The sequence below is a fragment of the Tinamus guttatus genome, unplaced genomic scaffold (genome assembly GCF_059628265.1).
Source record: "Tinamus guttatus ecotype Peru unplaced genomic scaffold, ASM5962826v1 Tinamus_guttatus_pri_ptg000087l, whole genome shotgun sequence".
Classification (NCBI taxonomy): domain Eukaryota; kingdom Metazoa; phylum Chordata; class Aves; order Tinamiformes; family Tinamidae; genus Tinamus; species Tinamus guttatus.
Window position 1 is genome coordinate 623,252 of NW_028288621.1, and position 14,567 is coordinate 637,818.

The following is a 14,567-nucleotide window of genomic DNA, read 5'->3' on the forward strand; positions in this document are numbered from 1 at the left end:
AGTGTTCTGCCTGGATCCACAGACCACAGAGAGAACGGCATGGTTTAATTATTTAATTCCTCAGAACACATCCTCACGCTGCAGTGTGGGCAGCTTCAGCAGGTACCTGCAGCTGCACTCTTCTGGCTCTGCTTCAAACAGATGTGGAAAATGGGGTGCTGTCTTCAGCCACAGATCTTCCACAGGGCCCCGTTCACTGAACCACAACTCCTAAGGAAAAATAAAAAAAAAAAAGTGATAGCTGAGAAGAACAGGAGAGCCCCGGAGCTGTAACTGCTGTCTGGAAAAGGAAGCACAGCCTCTTGTGGGAGCTTGTTCCTTCCCCCAACCCTCTCGCCATACTGCAAAAGCCCATGAGGGAGGGCAAGGAGAGGGAAAGCAAGTGACGACTGCTGGGCTCCCACAGCTGCCTTAAGGGAGAGGCAAAGATTCAGCTTCACCTCTCCTCAGCGCAGCAGAGATGCCGCAGAGGAGCAGCTGCAGTGCCCTTCCGGCCCTGCCTGCGTGAGACACAGCGCAGCTGCCACTGCCCTCCTGCTGAGGGGCTCCCCAAGGGCTGTCAGAGCCTGCTCTTGAGGCTCTCTTGGGCGCTGGCCCTACATCCACCTGCTGCAGTGCTCTTGGTGCCACCTTCTCCTAGGGCATGCTGCTCCTCTGCCCAGGAAGCAACTCAGAGACAAGGAACATCAACTTACGGTGCTCATCTCCAGCCATGTCTTCTCCAGAAGGTTGCCATGCACCTTAGAGGCTTGGAGGGCCTGGTTGAGGCATGCAAGGCTCTCTGCTTTGTTCCCCAGCACATGGAAAAGGTAGGCTCTCAGGTGTTGGACTCTGGGGTAGAAGACGGGGCATGCAGAGCAGCGACAGAGAACCTCTTCTGCAAGCTACCGAGAGAACAAGGGAGAGGAACGTCAGGATAAGGCATGGAGCTCCACTGCAGCACCTGTTCCCCAAGGAGAAAAGCAGCCACAAAGCAACCAGGAGTGCACAGCTGGCAAGTCAGGCAAAGTGCACAAAGCTCTGCGGAGCCACAAGCCCTCCTTTAGAGCAGGCATTACAGCAGGAGGCTTTTGCCATGGTCTTCTCTTAAGCCACTCTGCTCTGCCTGTGCCCTGGCTCCATCCCATCACAGCTGCTTCCACCCGGCCTTGTTAGGCCACGGCAGCTTTCCCTGCACCCCCTCACAGCACATGCCCTTCCTCCTTGTCCCTCACCCTTAGAGCCCCTCGGCTGCTCTCACGGGCCCTCGACAAGCTGTGCTCCAGGTCATTCTTCAGCACCAGGGTGTAGCATTCCAGCATCCGCGTGCGGGCTTGGGTAGCCAAAAAGGAGCTGTCGGCTCTCTTCAGCAGCCACTTGGCCTTTTCAAAGGGCTGCTGGAAGCTGTCCCACTGCCCAAGCCTCGCAAACCTACAGAGAAACAGGCACACATTGTGTAGAGACGAGCAGGAATTGGGCTCTCTTCTGGGCTCTCTCCCGGCCATCTTGCTCCCAGTGCACAGCCTCTCCCCACTAGTCCTTTTCATCTCCAGGGACAGCCGCCTTGTTGGACACAGGACGAGTGACATGAAAAACCCACAGCTCCCACCTCCCCCATGAGAATCACTCACTGCTGGGGGCCTCTTGCCACTCCACTCAGAGCAAGTGTGTAACGTACCAAAGAGCCAGGGACGAATACAGCCGCAGCAGGATGCTATTCTGAGACTTGAGGGTGCAGTTGTCTTTATTCTTCTCTATGAATCTCCAGCACTCCTCAAATGACTTGTACTCCCAGCCTGTGTAATACAAACATATCTCAGAGAAGCAGCACTGCCCTCCGCTGCCTTGCTTTTCCTCAGGCCCTCATAGTAGGAGAAAGCTCAAGCACAGCTGGCCCATTTTAGGATTGGGAAGCACTCAGAGGGCAAGCAAAAACTAAGAGGAGCGATGCAAGGCCTGGAGCTCTCCCCCAGCTCCTCAGGGCTATTCAATCTTCACATCAGTGTCCTTTTAAGGAGCAGCTTGCTAGCACCAACCGAGAGCTGCTGCCATTGATCAGCAAATGAGAGTGACTGCAGCGCATGGGCTCCAAGGGACCTCCTGGTCAGGCACACACGAGCACAACTGTGCCCGCTTCCCCAGGAGCCAGAGCAGAGGGAGCCTGAGAAGAATTTTCAGAAGGGAGAACCTCCCAAAACACACCAAGCAAAGATGGGAATTGCAAGCATTTTGACCTTACTCTGGGATCATCTGTATACAATGCAGAAAAAGAGAGAGGAAGCGGGAGAGGGAAGGAAAGAGAGACACCCACAGAGCCAAATGGGCAAGCACACTGCTGAAGGAGCCAAAGGATTGCTTGGAGCCTCTGGGCTCAGTGTTGTATCAGGAGAAAAGCCATTTCTGCAAGCCTCCTGCCTCTCTGCAGACCTCCTCACTGAGCACTTACCAGCATAAAGCAGGAGGTCGAGGCAGCAGGAGAAGAAGCAGGCCTGCCCAGCGATCCTGTGCTCTCCAGCCACCTGCTTCTCTAGCCTGGAGAGCACTTCTGCACACTCTGGGTACCTGCGGAGGAACACAACGAGACTCCATGGAGCACCTCCTTGGTGTGGCATCCAAGACAGCACCTCCAAATGCTTCCCATTCCCCTCCCATCTTCCCGCCCTTTCCCTCCTTTGCTCTTTCTGCCAACTCCATTGGCCTTTGCAGTGACACCCTGACACCGCGCAAGGGCAGGGTGTGCAGCAGCAGGATTACCTCATCTGCAGAAAGAGCGCGGTGAAGAGCGGGTTGAGGACCTTGGAGTCCAGGTCGGGCTTCTCCAGCTCCATGCTCAGGCTCATGGCGCGATAGCCTGGCGAGACAGAAGCAGACTCGCACAGGCTCTCTCTGCAGAGAGCTCTTCTCACAGGGAGTGCGGGCACTACCTACCGACGGTGACAGAGAGGGGCAGATTTCCCAGGCTGAGGTTCAGATGGGACAGAGCCTGGGCCCTTTCCGCAGCACTGAGCACCCCTCCTTCAAAAGGCTCCACGTCAGCGCTGAGCCGCACGGCCGCCCACCCGTACTGCAGCCACTCATCCAGGCTGCCCAGCTCCTGGCAGTGCTGCGCGTGCTCCATGTAGGACCGCAGGATCTGAAATGGTCCAAAGAGGTGAGTGTGCAAAACACTAAATCTCCCCAAGGGGATTCTCTGGCCTAGGGGACACAGGCCATGAACCCAATGGGCGCTTTCCCTCTTCTCTTTTACTCACAAGCCTCTCACCCAAGAGTTAGTCTCAGATGACCAACTCTTCTTATGCTCTTCTGATTATGGCCATTTCACGACAAGGGCCACAGGGTGTTTCTAAACACTAGGTTTATATAAATGGTCACAAGGAAATCCCACAGTACAGAAACTGGTTACAATCAGGAAACCAGTCCCATGGGAGGAGCAACCCAAACCAACAACACCCATGCCTCCTAGAGGCTTGCAAAAAAAAAAAACCTCAACCATGTGGCCATCCCCGTGGCATTTGGCCTCTTCTTGCCAGCAGGGCAAAGGAGCTCTGTCAGAAAGACGTCTGCTACTGCTGCAGAGAGACAGCACTCACGTGACTCGCGTGCGCAGACTCCACGTCCGCGCGGAGCTTCATGCGCGCTGCCAGGCGCGAGAGCCTCTGCCCGCTGGACGTGTTCCGCTGGCTGAAGAGCTGCCGCAGGAGGGCAAGGCAGCGGCTCTGCCGGAACAGCCAGGGGAGCCTCTCCCTCCTGCCGCACAGGAGAAGCTGCTGGGCCCAGCCACGAGCTACAGGGGGCTGAGTGAGGGGGCCAGGGGCAGCCGGGGAGCACAGGAGGCTGCTCAGGCAGGCAGGGCTTGTGGGAGGGGGGCAATAAGCAGCACCGGGGAAAGATGACTGCTCACAATGACGTGCTGGCACCACGGTGCAGGGAGCAAAAGGACTGCTGCATGGGAGCCTGGTCACTGGCTGCTGCCTTTGCAGCCTCTACCCCGGCTAACAGCTCCCTGCTCTCACCCACACCATCCCGAACACCCAGCACAGGCCACCCCACCATCCATCAGCCTCCAGGGCCTTCTGCACCTTTCCCCATGCTAAGAGCTACGCTCTGCAGTGAAGCTGAGGCAGGTGTGGGTCAAGGGCCTCAGGCCAGCACGGAAATGGCTCGTTCTTGCCTTCCCTTTCCCGTCAGGGTCTTACCCTGCTTCTTGAGGGGTGGAGGAGTCTCTGCTCTTCCTATAAGAGCCATGGGGCGACTTCTCCAGCAGAGACTTGAAGAAGACACCCGCCGAGGTGACTGGGAATTTCCTCTTCAGCAGGCTCAGTGCCTTTCTGATGGTCTTCTCTGCCAAGTCCATGCACCCCATATTGTAGCAGACCTGCATGGGAGAAGGGCTGTAAGGACAGTCCCAAGGGGCTCCCACTGAGGACACACCAACTTTCAAGGCTGTGGCTGATTCAGGGCCAAGGGCCTTGACTGCCTTTGGCTGGAGGGCGAAGGGCTCACAGAAGACACTGTGCAGAGCAGCCGCCCGTGCCTCCAAATGCCAGGAATGTCCCCACAACCGCCCCAGGGCCCCCAGGAGGCCGTGCAATTCCTCCCGCCAGCAGAGCCCTCAGGTCCTCCCTGTCACTTTACCTCCCCTTTCAGGCTGAGGAAGGCGGCTTCTTCAAAGCTGGCCAGCCCCTTGCCTTCCTTACTCAAGGAGCTCCTCAGGGCCTCGGCTTTCTTCAGGCTGGTGAAGGCCTTTGGACAAGCACACGGAGAGCAGGTGAGCGTCGGTGCGGATCCTGCATGAAGCCCCACCACTGCCACCTGCTTGCCTCCCGCATCTCTCTGAGGACGGGTCACCTCTGCCCCAGCAATGCCCACCCTCACACACAGCACAGCACTCCTTGCAGGTGCACCTCGTGCCAAGGTCGTGCTCCTCTTGCCACAAGAGAGGCAAGCAGGAGGAAGAGCCTGGGTCTGAGCACAGTCATTCATGCCCAGGTGCCACAGAGGCCTGTCCTTTCTCAAGGGGGAAATGGGCTTGCCCAGGGCAAGGCAGCTGGGAGGACTCCATGTGCACGGGGCTCTGGCAAGCAGGCCGGCTCACCAGGTAGTTGTTGGAGACGTGCAAGTAGGCAGCAGCACTCTCCAGCAGGTAATAAATTGCCCTGGCATCGTTGCCCATTTCTAGGTGGTGGTGAGCCAAGGGCACGAGCACCAAGTCCACAGTGGCCTTGCATTCACAGGAGCAGGTGGCACCGGGCATCCCTTTGGTCTTGTTGGGCACCGTCTGCTCTGTCCTGGCCATAAACTGTTCCGTGGTTCTGTTTGGAGACAAGATCACAGAGAAAGAGGAGACACGCTAGCATCACCTGCCCTGCTCTGCCTGCCTCGAGGAAGAGCACGTCCTAGCGCACCTGACACTCGCATTCTAGCACTGCAATGCCCAGCTTGCAGCAGGGCTCTCTTACAGCCAGAAAACCCTAGGATGCCAGGGCTGCTGCACCGCAATGGGACGGTCCTCACTGTGATCCCCCGGGCTTCCTCAAGCCATCACATCCCAGCTCCCACCCAGCAGGCTGGCCCTTTCCTCGGCTGGGGTCACAGCCAGTAGGCAAAGCTGGGAACTCCAATGCCCTGCTGGAGACCCTGAGGCCACTGACTTCCACTAATAATCAAATGCTGCTCTCCTCACCGTAAGGTCTCATCCCAGAAGCTCATTTTATTCTGCTGGGCTCCTGCAGGATCTGCAAACAAAGCATGAGTTAAATATCCCCTCAGTTCTCAAGGGGCACAAGTTGCATCTTGCATAATCTGTCAGCAAGAAAGGAGAGCCACGGCATGGACGGCACCTCTTTTCCTGGCCACTTTTCCGCAAGATCTCCCTTCTCTGCAGGTGTGTTATGTTTTGGGCAAGGGTAGCACACCCACCAGGAAATGCACCTTGACCTGCTGGGCTGCGGGGTGCACCCCAAGGCTCTTGTCACTGCCGGGAGAGGGGCTGCTCTCTGGTGATTCCAGGGAAAGGCACGAGGGTGCCCAAGGGGACAGATGCTCTCTGCTCTGTGCACAGCATGCCTTGAGCTGTGCAGCTGTGCTCAGGGGAGGACTCAGCTAGTCTTGGGAAAGCAACTGCACTGCACTGAAAGCACCCCTGTGTTTCAGGGAACTGCTTCTGCAGACACGGCTGGAGACAGAGGAGCACCCCCAGGAATAGTGCAAGCACCGTGGGAAGGCCCAGGCTGCAGAGCACGGCAGGCAGCATACCTGTAGTGGCAGAGAGCTCATCCCCCACGGTCTCCACGTTTGTCCAGCTGGCAGAGCAGCCTTTGCCAGCATCGTTGTCCCAGCTCTCTCCCTCCTGGGTGCTGCTGACGGCCAAGCGGTGGAAGGCCACAAAGTCCCCTCCGCCGCAGCACTGGCACTTGTGCGCCTGCTCCTCCAGGAAGGCTGCGCACTTGCGGTGCATGGCCGCCCTCTGCGCCTTGGGCCACAGCTCGTAGGCGGCCTCCCGCAGCAGCGGCGCGCGGAAGGCCAGGACGTCGGCCTGCAGCTCCTCGCTCTGCTGCTCCTCTGAAAGGCAACGGGGTGCTGCAACAGCCAGAGCTGGGGCCACGGCTCAGGGCCGTCACAGCCAGCGCATGAAGGACGGGGAGCCCTCGGCAGGGATCCTTGGTAGGAAAGCAGCACTCCTGCACTCAGTGCCCCGCCGCACTCGAGCAAAAGGGTCCCCTTGCCTCGCTGAGACTAGCATGGCCCATGCAACAGGCTGCTGCTCTGCTCTGCGTCCCAACAGACAGCAGTCAGCTGCACTGCAACCATCAGCACAAGGAAGCCTCAGCCAGCTCCTGCTTTGCAATCTCTGAAGGGCAGTCCCTCCCTGCTATGCTCCCCATCCCAACCCAACCCCAACGGTGAGGCTGCCCTGGCCATTACACACGGCCAGAGGGGCAGTGCGCCGTGCCCTGCGGAGCTCCAGCAGGAGCAGTGCCAGGAGCAGCAGAAGCCCATGGTGCTCCTGGGCTCCTCTTATCACCACTTACCTTTCTGTTCCTCCTGAGTTGTGGCAGACCACCTGAGGGAAACACTGCTGTCTTCTGCCACCGTTTTGGCATTCTGCCACCTCAAGATGTTGCTTTTCACCAACATGGTCAGGATCTGATTCATCTTGGCCCTGGTCCACTTGGGAAGGATGTGGAACAGCAGCTCCGTGGTGAACATCGGCCCAATGACAGCTGCACACTTCAGAACCATCCGTTCTGAGAAATTCATGCTGTCCAGCTCAGTCAGTGCAATCCCTGACAAAAACAGGACACGCATCTGTCTCCTGCCCTCTCCCAAGGCTGAGCCCAGCGAGGCTGCATTCTCTTCAATGCAGGAAGCACTGGCATTTAGCCTGGCTTCCTTGGGACCAAACCCACCGGGCAAGGGCAATGCAAGGCACACATCTTGAACACGGCGCAGCTCCCCTGCAATCACAGGGAGCAGGGACCGGGGAAAGGAGAAACCCCCGAGCGAATGCTGCAGGTACAGCAGGGCTCAGCCCCTCACCTTTCAGGGTGGGTGGAAGCACGGTGTGCTGCAGGTTCACATCAGCTTTGATGGTGCACACCCTGCAGTCCTGGCGCATGCTGGACCTTCTGGATGGGCCGACACGAGGAGCCTCCATCACAGAAGCTGAGCGGAGCAAGAGAGCAGGATAACGCGGTTATCACGAGGGAGACCCTTCGTCCCGCAGCTTGAGCTTGCAAGGATTATGGATCTTCCCTCCCTCCATCCTCCTCTCTTTCGCATTCACCCCCAGCAGGGCTTAGAGCAGCCGAGGCCTGGCAGCAGCAGGATGAATCCTGCCATGTTTGGCTGCAGGGCTGCAGACAAGGGAAACTGCAGCCACGGGACTCGCAGCACTGCTCCAGGTATGAACCACCTCAGCTCATGCTTGTTCCTGACCACAGCAGGTCAGGGAGCACCTCTTCTCGCCATTTGACATTTTCTGCCACATTGGCATTGCTGTTGACCCTCGCAAAGCCACCCCAGTCCCCAGCATGTGCTTGGCCTATTGCAGCAGCAAGACACACAGGAACCCACACCTGATGGAGACCAGGCTCTGGACTCCTGCCCCATCTGGCCGTGCCAAACTCACAGGGGAACACGACAAGAAGGGGCGGTGGAAGATGGACCACACCAACTAGGCAGTCAGACACAAAGGTGCTTACTGAAGAGGGTCTCCCACTTGGCCTCCGTTCCATCATCCTTCCGTAGGGGACGGAGCAAGAGCATGTTGTGCTCGTGGAGGTAGCGCAGCAGTTCCTCACAGTAGTAGGGCATCCCACTGCTTCTCTGCATCAGGAACCTGGAAAGGAGCAGATGCAGCTGGGAGTGACACAGGCAAAGGAAGGCAGGACCCTCCTCAGAGCAGCCTCTTCACCAGCCGCGACTCCGCCTGTCTTTGGCACATGAGCTGTGCTGAAGACACAGCGCTTGCTGAAAGCCACAGAAAAAACAGAGCTCAGCGGCCCTGCCTGCCACTTACGTCTCTAGGTCATGGGGCACACTGACCACTCCGAGGTACTGGCAGGCTTTCTGCACGACTGCTGCAGGGTTCAACTCCTCCAGATGAATATAGGTTGTTTGCTGCAACTTCATGATGTCTGCTGCAGCTTTGCAGAGCCTCTGTCCTCTGCAGGGATCAGGAGCAAAGCCCATGACCATAAAACTTGGGACGTCTCTGAGCACGTGTGACATAACAGCCCAGGAGGAAGAGTCGATGTGGTGCGCGTTGTCAACAAGAAAGAGGATGTTGTCTTCAAAAGTCTGAAACAAACAGGTTATTCGAGCTGGATTCTGAGCAATTCTCACGCATCTTCACTGGGAGGGACTTTGGCCAGCCCCTCTCCAGACAGAGAACGCTCTGCAGCCTCTTTCCTCTCCCTAGCTACTTAGCGGTTCAGTATCTCCCCAACTCTTTCTTTCTCTGAGACTTGAAGGTCTCTCGGACAAAGGGGTGCAGAAAGACTCCATTCCTCCTCCTGACTACGAGTCCTCTGTCTTGACAGGAGGAAAGTTACCCGGGGGTTGGCACGGGACGTTTAGCCTCTGATGAGCAATGACTCCAGTACATCATCCTCCTGCCACCTCCCAGCACTCTGCTGCAGAACCCTCAACCTGTTGGCTTGCTTTCCTTCTCTGGTCTGTGAGGGAGAGAATTGCTCACCTTCTGCAGCACTTTCTTAAAAGCCAGCTCCTCTTCCAGTGCCCTTTGAGCTCCACTCATCTGTGAAATCTTCTCTGAGACGGGAAACTGCCCAAAAAGCACAGGCACAGAGAAACAGCCTTTCAGGGCATTTCACCAAGACAACCCAGCACACAAGCCCAACCAAGCAAAACTCCGCTGCCCTCAGCATCTTAGCTCTCCTCCACACAATGGGGAGGAGACAGTGTGGACGCCAGCTTGAGCCTAGAGAAGAGCTCCTGCTGAGGCTCTCTGGCAGAGGGCTTCTAGCCAGTGTGTTGGAGGTGAGGGAGGAAGGCAGAGGGTGGCAAGAGGAGAAGAGCTTGTTTCCTCACAGTGGGTATTCTGGGAGGGGGCAGAGTGCTCAGGCAGTGGCGAGCTCAGCACCAGCTCATCAGCCCCATCTCAAAGCCTCTCTGCAATGGCCTTGCCAGGCCACTGAACTGCCGGCAGCAGCCTGGTGCTTGAACTCACTCCAAACAGGGAGCTGCACGCTGGGACCACACACAAGTCTGTGCTATCCCCAGCTCTTTCCACCAGAAGCTAAGGCCACTGCCCAGGAGAGCAGCCAAATGACCACTGCCACAGGACGTCTCACAAGCAGACCTTGGCCCCGGCCATAGAGGGCTCTCGCTCTCACCTTCACCAGGAAACGGGCATTGAGGAGGCAGTAGCTGCTCTCTTCCAGGACTCCTTGGAGTTTCTCCTGCAGCACGAGTTGCCTGGCGCTGCAGGATTTGCAGGCCTGCAGACCCATTGCCATGGCTATCATCACTCACACAACAGAGTAGTCCTGCTTCAGGCTGAGCTCCGTCAGCTCCACAGCCACTACCCTGCCATGCAAAAGCAAAAGGCACCGAGCTTCAGAGAGGGCCCCAAAGAGCCCCAGACCTCCAAAGCACCGCTCTTAGGGAGAGGCACAATCTGGGGCTGAGAGCAAGGGTACTCTGGACATAACAGCCCCAGGCCAGCCCCTCAATGCCAGCAGCATTTGTCAGGCAGGCCACTTGGGCTTATTCCCTTCAGTCTGCAGCTGCAGAAATGCCATGGGCTCAGGCTCTACTTTGCTTTGTGCCTGGCCCAAAGCTCAACAGCAGGGGCTGCAGAAGACCCTTCTAGCTCCCTCAAGAGCTAGGAGGGGAGCACGCGGCTGCTCTGCTCCCAGGTGCATGGAGACGTTGCCTTATGAGGGCTGCTACAGCCCAAGGGCCAGGCACACTGGCAGGGGACCTTGAAGATCCTGTGAGTATCAGTAGGAGGCCAGGGGAGGCAATGCACCCACACTGCTCAACTGCACTCACCTGTGCCCAGCAGCCCGGCCTAAATTGGCAAGCTCGGCGAGTAAATGGCTCTTTCCAGAGCCTTTCATGCCCTCAAGTGCCAGGATGTGGCTTTCCTTCCTAGCCACGTAGCCTTGCACATAGCTTTGAAAGAGGGCAATCTCCTTCTCCCGGCCTGCAAAGGCAAGCAAGAGAGCAGGCAGTTGCAGCAAGCTCAAAAGCAAAGAACCATTGGCACCCTTCCCTCTTGCCATCATGGCACCTGTCCTCCCTCCCTGCCTCCCCATTTCCCTCCGTGGGACTAGCTGGTCTGAAGGGCAGGAGATGGGTGTTCAGGAGACCCAGGTGTTCTCCACCTACCGAGCAAGGGGGAATTCTTGGGCCTCTCCTTTTTGAGCTCCATGCCAAATATGCTAGCAGGAGAAAGAGAAAAAATAAAGTCAATTCAGTAGGCAGAAGCTGGAGGGTGTAGTGTCACGCATGGAGCTGTGGGTGGGCTCTTGGGTGCCCACTCTTCTTTGCAGTGACCTCGTGTGCTGCCCACACTCCATCCATTGTTCCTGCCAACTGCTTCCCTGGACTTTGCTCACAAGGAGCAACTTGGAGAAGCAGGGCCTTACAGCAGATGCTGAGAAGATGAAGATAAGCAAGAAAAAAACCTATCTGTTCAAGCCAGGATAACATTCAAATGCAGCAAGCACAACAAGCAGAAAGCCCCTGCTACCTGGAGAGGGGCTGCAAGGCCCCCTGTGCCTACAGACACCCAGCAGCCTTCTCTTTCCCTACGGAAAGAGACTCCTAGTCTCCTAAGAGCAGGAGTCCCATGGCTAGGCAGGCCAAAAGCAGAGCCATGCCCCGGCTTTCCATGTTCTCAACCCCAGGGACGGAGGCCCAGGCAGGGCCCAGCTTGCTCTCTTTCTGCCCAGCTGTTCTGTGCTGACCAAGAGTTGACCCACGGCTCCACGTGCTCCCAAGCAGCCTGCTCAACAAGGACACTCACAGCTCTTCCGAGATGCCCAGGTATTGATGGATGGTGCCAGGATCAACAACCCCCTTCATCTTCACCTCGGGCAGCTCCTTGAAGCAGCTATGGGGCAGCTGAGAGGCAGCGTAGGTCGCTGTGTCGCACGACACTACCCCAGGATAGCACTCCATCAGCCGGGCTGCCAAGTTCACCTTCTGGCCGATGACTGCCACAGAGAGAAAGCGCACATCGACATGCTTAGGAGCCCAACCCACTGCAGCCTCCAGGGCCAACGGCTGCCTGGCCTGCAGCACAGGTAAGCCCCCGACCCCTGGGAGCACAGCCCAAAGGGCAGCAAGGCCCCATTCCCCCCACCACAGTGCCCCGGCTCTGCTCTGCCATCCCCGCTAGACCACAGGCCCAACCCTAGGCCCGGCCCAGCAGACACGGGCCACAGGCTGCTCCCTGCCGCTCCGCCGCTTCCTTTGGCGCGCGGCTCTGCCTGCACAGAGCCCCCAGGCGCGCGCTCCTCGGGTGACCCAGTCCTACCTGTGTACTCGTGCCTCACGCGGTGGCCGACGACTCCACAGAACACCGTCCCGGTCGTGACCCCAACAGACACCGCCCTGGCACACACAGAGAGGGACAGGGATTCAGCAGGGTCCGGGCACAGCCCTGCCTGCCCGCCTCCCTTCACACCTGCCCACCTCCCTTCACGCCTGCCCACCTCCCTTCACGCCTGCCCACTCACTCGATCTTCGTGAACCTTGAGACGCACGCCTTGGAGATTCGGAGAGCACTTTCCAAGGCGTGGATGCTCTCGCTGGGCACCTTGTCTCCAGGGAGTCCAAACACACACAGCAGCGTGCAGCCCTGCCAAGGATGGAGGCAGCGCACCTTGAGACAAGGGCGACAGCAATCGGCTCTTTCTAAGCGATTCCAGGCTCCGTGGAGCCCAGTGGAGCTTCAGGGCAGCGTCAAGCGCGAGGCTGCTGATCCCAGCACCAAGGCAGAGCTGCTTTGCTTTTGCCCACTGCTCAAGACACAGAGCCACTTCCCTTTGCTTTGCTGCCCACACTTTTGTGGGGTGCACAGCTGCCCCACACTCACTTTGTCAAACAGGCAGATTTTGTTGATCTGGCCCTTGTAAGGACAGATGATACGCGATATAATGACGCTGCTGTCCTGGATCCCCTTGCACATGTGCTCTAAACTGACGTCCCTTGCAAAGTGCAGCTTGACAAAGAGGCAGCTGACCGGACGCAGCTCCGATAAGCAGTCCAGCGTCTGTCCGTCATTGATCTGGAGGACAAGAGCAGGAGAGTTTCAGCAGCCACCTCTGCCTGAGCCCCTGCTGCCTGCAGCAGTGGCTAGAGGAGAGCACACAGCTGGGCAGGAGCAGGTGCTATCAGAGCAAGGAATAAATCCTCCCCTCTGGGCAAAGCCAGCATCAGCACAAGCAACATAATCCTGCAATGAATCACTAAGCAGAGAAATGACTGCCAGGAACACACCACCTTGCTACAGGTATGGACACAACAGGCCACCCTCAGTGATGCTCTTAGGACTCCAGGGGAAGCTCCCTGTTACTCTACAGGCATGTCCAGAGCCATAGAACTGGAAAACGCAGAGGGAAATCCACCTCCCACCACCTACCTCTCTCAGCAGGAGCACTGGGCGGGCAGGCTTCTGGCACGGGCCACTCAGTGCCCAGTAGCACCAGGGTCTCCCTAAGCCAGCCTTTTCTTTGCCTGCTTTCTCGAGAACTCCCTCTGTGCAGTGCACAAGCCCTCCTCCCCTCCCAAAATGCATCTCCCTGCAGCTCAGGCTTACCTTCCGCACAACAGTTGCTGGGATGTACTTGTGCAGCTGCTTCCCCAGAATGTTACAAGGGGGCAGGGTTACAGCAGGCCTCAGGATGCCTAAGGGAGGAAGAGCCACATGGTCACTGGTGCCATGGTGCCATGGGCCTGCCGTGCTGGGAAGCAGGGGCTGGCAGGGGAACGCAGGGAAAACAGTTCTTCTCCACTGGCATCTCTGTTCCTCTTGCAGGTGCTCAGCCAGAGCAGCCCCCTTCTAGGAGGAGGGAGCAGCCAGCCCCTGGATGAAGCTCACAGGCATGAGCATTAAGCGCAAGCGAGAGAGGGCACAGGGCATTCCTCGCTGGCCCCTGGAGAAGCCCATCCCTATCTTTCTGGGTGGCCCCAGAAGAGCACGGAGTTGACCCTTACCTGTTTGTTGAGGCACAGAGGAGTTCAGCCGGCCTCGCTTCACTTGAGGCAAGATGTTTTCATATTCACTCTCAGACATCTGGTCCATGCCTGTAACCTAAAGGCACAGAGAACAAGAAGGGGTCAAGCACATCTCCATGACCCACAGTGGACGAAGGCCAAAGCCTTCCAGGTGCCCCGACCCCCTCCTCAGACCCAGTAAGCAGAGTCCCGTGTTATCCCTGAGACAGAAGGGCAATAGCTACAGCTCCCCATCTACATCAACACCTGCAACTCCATCCACCTTCACCTCCTCAGCCTTCTCACACCTTCCAAACTCAGGCCCACGTCTAGGGCCTCCAAATGGCTCTAGAGGCCATCCCACCCACCTTCACTGCACAACCATCAAGTCTCCTTGTCCTGATCCTGCTCTGGTCACAGAGCTCCCAGCAGTGGGCTGACAGGATAACGTCGCTCGCATTGGCAGCATGTTGGGCCTGCCAAACGTCATCCACAGCCTGGCCAAGGATCAGGAAGCGCCTCTCCTTTGCATCTCCCACAGTCACATAGGACATGTGCCCTGCGGAGATCCCTGTTGGGGAGAGACAGGCAGAGCTGAGGCACACAGCCTTTGCACCTCCCCAGCCCCCCACAGTTGGACTCTTCCCAGGCTCCATTGGAAACTCCACCATGGGCTCAGCACACTGGCACTTGTGCTCACTCTCTGCATGGTTTGCATGCAGGCAGCTCCTAAACAGCTGCCTGAGAACACACAGGGGCCTCCCACAGCAAAGACTTGCAGCCGCCCGAGCAGGGAGGGATCAGCACCTCTCCCCGACGCTGCAAAGTGCCCTGCGGCTCTGCACAGCTCCACGCACGCCTCTGCGCCCGCTGCAGCCAGCCCAGCACTCCCC

At 57.8% G+C, this 14,567-nt stretch overlaps 1 pseudogene; it reads right to left on the reverse strand.

Annotated features, from left to right (window-relative positions):
• Nucleotides 1-60: 60 nt before the first annotated feature.
• Nucleotides 61-14,567, reverse strand: part of LOC148595525 (adenylate cyclase type 10-like) — a 37,283-nt pseudogene continuing 22,776 nt past the window's right edge.